Below are 6,048 nucleotides of genomic sequence, written 5' to 3'. Positions count from 1 at the left end.
AGGCTTAAATTTTTTCCTCAGTTCTTTCAGCTTGAGAAATGCAAACATGTTCTTCTTACCTTTGGGTTTTCTAACTGAACTCTTGGCACATTTCATTATAATTGAAATCTTCCTTTCAACTCTTATCCTGTCGATTCTCCCATTTGCTTTATACTCTCTGTTCTAGGACAAGTGTCAGTCTCCTCTGACATCCACTTAAGTCTTTTCTTCCTTTCCTGTCTTTTTAATGACCTTTTGCTTTCTTCATGGATGATGTTCTAGATGAATTTCCACAATTCTTCTGGTTTTCGGTCATTGGTGTTCAATGCATCAAATCTATTCTTTAGATGGTCTCTAAATTCAGAAGGGATAGAATCAAAGTCATATTTTGGCTCTTGTGGACTTGTTTTAATTGTTTTCAGCTTCAAATTGAACTTGTGTGTGAGCAGTTGATGGTCTGTTCCACAATCAGCTCCTGGCCTTGTTTTGCTGGAGATACTGAGCTTCTCCATTGCCTCTTGCCACAGATGTAGTCAGTCTGACTCCTGAAGGACCAGAACTGGTAGGGAAGGACAGGAAGAGGGATTGGGGCAGTTTGGAACTGCTGAGGGAGATGAGCTCGTCTGTCAGTTTGTCATCCTGTGGTGGCTTGTGTGTTGCAGTGAGGCTGAAGGCTGTGCCATCAGTGTTTTGAATGCCAAGAGAGTTAGTCATGATGTACAGCTTTCAGCAGAGCTTCCTGCCTAAGACAGACTCAGAAGAAGGAAGAGGCCATCCACTTCTCAAAGAATTGCCCAGTGAAAACCTTATGAATAGTGGGAAACACTGTCTGATATATTATTGGAAAATAGTCCTGAAACATTGTCTGATAGTGTGCCAGATGATTAGCCTCTCAGGTCAGAAGGTACTCAAAATATGACTAGGAAAGAACTGCCACCTCAGAATAGAGCTGACCTTGATGATGTGGATGGAGTAAAGCTTTCAGGACCTCCTTTTGCTGATGTGCCACAACTCAAGAAGAAACAGCTGCAAATATCCTTTAATAATCGGAACATGGAATGTATGAAGTATGAATCTAGGAAAACTGGAAGTTGTTAGAAATGAAATGGAATGCATAAAGATTGATATCCTAGGCATTTGTGAGCTGAAATGGACTGGTTTTGGCTATTTTGAATCAGACAACCATATACTCTACTATGCCTGGAATAACAATCTGAAGAGGAATGGTGTGGCATTCATCATCACAAAGAATGTTTCAAGATCTATCCTGAAGTACAGTGCTGTTAGTGACAGGATAATATCCATATGCCTACGAGGAAGACCGTTAATATTACTATTATTCAAATTTACGCACCAATCACCAAAGCCAAAGATGAGGAAATTGAAGATTTTTACCAACTTCTAGGGTCTGAAATCAACCAAACATGCAATCAAGATGTGTTAATTATCACTGGTGATTGGCATGTAAAAGTTGGAAACGAAGAATCACCGGTAGTTGGAAAATATAGTCTTGGTGATAGAAATGACACTGGAGATTGCATGATAGAATTTTGCAAGACCAACAATTTATTCATTGCAAATACCTTTTTTCAACAACACAAACGGAGTCTATATACATGGACTTCACCAGGTGGAGTACACAGGAATCAGATTGACTACATCTGTGGCAAGAGGCAATGGAGAAGCTCAATATCTTCAGCCTTTCATATGTTGTTGTTGTTATGTGCCATCGAGTCGGACCCGACCCATAGCGTCCCCTCCTTGGGTTGCCGAGGCAGTATCACTACAGAAGTAGATTGCCCCATCTTCCTTCCGAGGAGTGGCTGGTTGGTTTGAACCATCAGCCTTCTGGTTAGCAGTCAAGTGCCTTAAGCACAACTTAATAAATGTAGAATAAATGGGAAGGAAAGAAGTAGAGATAAGTTAGTTCTGTAAGTTATAAATCTAAACTGACATTTCTAAAGCAATATTTGGGGTAATTGTTCTCACAAGTAGGCATGTGCTGTGTGACCCTAAACCAGTTGCCATCAAGCCAACTCAGTTCATGGTGACCTCATGTGTGTCAGAGTAGAACTGTGCTCCATAGGGTTTTCAATGGCTGATTTTTCAGAAGTAGATCACCATGCTTTTCTTCTCTCAGCAGGTGCCTCTGAGTGGACTCAAACCTCCCCCATCTTGATTAGCAGCTGAGTGCATTAACCATTTATTCCACCCAAGGACTCCATGAGAACCCTAGAGCAGGTTATTTTTAATCAAGACTAGCCATCCAAGATGTGAGATCTCTATGGCTAGAGGAACCCAAAGAAAGGAGGGAAAACTTACAGAGATTAGCTGGTCAGGCCAAGCTAGGGCTTACCGCCTCCCCCCCCCCCCTTTTTTTAACTTTTATTGTGATTTGGGTGAAAGTTGACAGAACAAATTCATTTTCCATACAGCAGTTCATACATAATTTGTTTCATGACATTGACTCCAATTCCTCACAATGTAACAGCTCTCTTCCCACTTCCTGTGATTAACTCTGCCTTGTGTCTTTCCTTCCATGCACTCCTGCCTTTCCTGAGCTATCTCCCTGTGAAAACACTGCCTTCTGTTCTCCCACGGCCAGTTGCTCCAAGGAGTAAATGTTCACCCCATATGCTTTCTGTTGTTTAGCTGGAAGCCACAGGAGTGAGTTCAGGTCCAGACCTGAAGGGTAGCTAGGGGCCATAGTCTCAGGGGTCTCACCAGGCTCTATCAGACCAGGAAACATGGCCATTTTTTATGATTTTGAGTTTTGTTCCACGTTGGTCTCCCACTCTATCCAGGATCTCCTGTACTGAAGCCCCTCCAAGTGCTTAACAGTGGTAGCCAGGTACCATCTAGTTCTGGTTTTGTGGTTATATAGGCTGAGGATTACATGGTCTACTAGTCCTTTAGACTAATTGTTTCCATGCATCTTTGGTTTTCTTCATTCTTTGCTCTGGACGAGGAGAGACCCATTGTTGCATCTAGATGGCCACTTGCAAGCTTTAGATGGTCACAGTTGCTACTCACCAAAGTAGAATGTAGAACAGTGTTTTTGTCACACCCTCTTTAGAGTAACACTTGTTGTTGTTGTGTGCCGTCGAGTCAAATCCGACTCATAGCAACCCCTCCTTGGGTTTCCAAGGCAGTATCACTACGGAAGTAGGATTGCCCAACCTTCCTTCCGAGGAGTGGCTGGTGGGTTTGAACCGCCAGCCGTCTGGTTAGCAGGCAAGTGTCTTAGCCACTATGCTACCAGAGCTCCCAGAGTAACACTATAAGGATCTAATTTCTGAGCCCTGGCTTGGGTGGAGGGAGTACACTGATACTAGATGAGCAACTAACTATTGTGTTCAGATACCTTAATTTCGACTTATTTCATAAAACATCTCAATTTTTCCTTACAACTGCCTTATGGGGTGTGTTTTGGGAATGAAGAAAGACAAATAACCCACCTGCGGTGCAGTGAATTACTTAATATCACCCTTCTAGCCATGATCTTTGTAATTCCCACCAAACGACTGGGTAGAACTATGCAAATGTGAGGTGCTTGAAGCCCACCAAGGGAATTGGGCAGCCTGCTAATAATGGAAATAAGGTGCATGGTACTCGTGTGTGTGTGTGTGTGTGTGTGTGTGTGTGTAGGGGAGACCAGGCAAATAAGGTATATGGAACCCTAATGTGGCGGTTGGTCAATTTTGCCATCCTGCCAGACTTAAAATGAGCCATCACAGAGGCAGAAGGTGGGGAGGAGTTCTCACTATCATCAAGAAAGAAGAGCCAGGCATGGAACGTACATTCTTTGGACCAGAGAACCTCCTTGACTGAACTTCTTTGATTCAGAACACAGAGCTGTAACACTTTGCTGAGCTAGCAAGAGATGGTAAGAAGCAGCAGCAGAGAAATATCTGCCCACAGCGGGCAACAGAACCAGGAGATCCTGTAAGAGATAGTGCAGTGGGCTTCCTGGCCCATGGAGCAAGAAAGCTGAGTGCCTCATGTAGAAGACTTGCTGATGGAGTGGAGTGCCTCTGGGCGCTTGTAACTGGAGCTAAAGGGCTTTAACATTTTCCCAGGCAGGGTAGAGGCCAGACTGAAGGTCTGAGGGCCAGAAAGGCCTGCCTGTGGGCACTGCGGAGAATAAATTGTCCTGACTGAAGAACTGTATTCTGAGTCATTTCCGATCCTGAATTATAACCTGTTACTTCCCTAATAAATCCCATGATCATGAGTATTGTCTGTGAGTTCTGTGTGACTATAGTAATGAATAATAACAACCAATAGAGTAGAGAGTACCATGGGAGGGACAGTTGGTGTCAGAACTGGTAAAAGGATTGGAGAGTGGAGGTATGTCTGACCTCCACTTCAAAGGAATCAGCCTTAGGCTGACGCTGCTGCTGGTGATTCTTTTTCACTCTCTAAATTAAAGGAGGGAGCTCTGGTAGCGTAGTGGCTAAGGCACTTGACTGCTAACTAGAAGGCCTGCGGTTCAAACCCACTAGCCACTCCTCGGAAGGAAGGCTGGGCAATCTTACTTCCTCGGAAACCCAAGGAGGGGTCACTATGAGTCAGGGCTGACTCCAGGGCACATAACAACAACAAATTAAAGGAAGTCAGAACCTTCCCCACACCATTTTTACACCACCCAAAGTCATATAGTTGACACACAAACTAAGCATTCTGCCTTTCTGATGGTTCCAAAGTCCAAGCCTTTTCCAGTTCTACAGAGGAAAGATAAGAAAAGCCAGCCTTGGAGACAAAGGCTTGGTGGGGCAGCCAATGAAAACTGAGTTGTGGGTTGACGAGTCTGTTTAGGGGTCCGGGGTGCCTTCTGGTATCTATTATGACATAGGAGTAGGCCAGAGTAGGGGCCAGCTGAGCTCTAGGGTCCAAGCTCCCCAAAGTCTTCATCACTGCATCTCCAACAAGGGCGCTCTGACGCGCACCAGATGACGTCAGTCTCTGAAGTGACAGCTAACCCTGGTTGCCGGAGAGGGTGGAGTCGATCCTGCTACATACAGCCCAAGCTTCTGGGGCAACCCCAAAGCCCGCCCCGCAGCGACCTGTGGGCACCCGGGCAGCCAGCGGAACCCACAAAACGGTGCGCGGAAGAAAGCCGGCCACGGACTACAGCTCCCACAATGCCCTGGGCCGCCGGGGAAGGAGGGCGCCTGCAGGTGTCCAAAGCCTGGGCGCCTCTGCCCGGAAGTGCCCGCGGGTCCGACATGGAGCTGTCGGGGCCCGGCGGTGAGTACCGCGAGGGCCCGCGCCTGCCCGTCACCCCGACTCTCAGCTGGCATCAGGCCCGCCCCTAACGGGATCGCTGTGTCCTCCGCGGCTTGGGGGCGGGAAGATGGGAGGTTGATGGAGGGGTCGGGAGTGGGAGGGTGAAGTATCGCATTCCTGGGGCATCGTCGTAAGGTCTGGCAGAGGGGTGGGTTTAGAGAGGCTTCCAGAGGAGGCACGGAGTGGGCCCACCGTGGGTTGGACGGGGAGGGGGCCAAATGGGGTGGAGGGTAGCGAACCACAGAGGCTTCAGCTTGCCAAAGGGCGGAGTTTGACGTTTGCCGTGGAGTCTTAGAAAGCAGTATCGTGCCGTGAGTGGGATTTGGGTAAATGGCAATGGGGAGCTCATAGAGGCATTTTTTTCTCCCTTGGAGAAACTTTAGCGACGGAGGAATAAGCAAGCTTTGGGGTGAATTAGAGGGAGCAGTAGATAAGCTGTGAGGTGAAATTTGGTGGGAGTTGAGTTTAGGAGAGGAGTTACTTAGAATAGGGCCCTTACCTTGGGATGGCGTTTGAGTGAATTAGGGAGGTAGTTAAAGATCTAGAACTTAGGTTACCCAGAGTTCGGATTGCGGATTTGGTGATGGGCAGGGGCACCTTGGAGAGAGTTTGGGGTAAATAGGAGTCCGAGCAATCTGTGCCCTGGGGTGGGGTTTGGGTACAGGGGGCCAAGAAATTAGGGCTATGGGAGAGTTGAGGATGGGTCAGGAAACTGTTGAAGTTCAAAGGACTCTTGGCCAGAGAGCCAGCCCCTCATGGATTCTTTGTGCCTCTTCAGCT

The sequence above is a fragment of the Orycteropus afer genome, unplaced genomic scaffold, assembly GCF_000298275.1.
Source record: "Orycteropus afer afer isolate SDZICR_OR568_19922 unplaced genomic scaffold, OryAfe1.0 scaffold00264, whole genome shotgun sequence".
NCBI lineage: Eukaryota > Metazoa > Chordata > Mammalia > Tubulidentata > Orycteropodidae > Orycteropus > Orycteropus afer.
The sequence above is the reverse complement of the archived record's forward strand: the minus strand, read 5'-3'. Positions refer to the sequence as shown.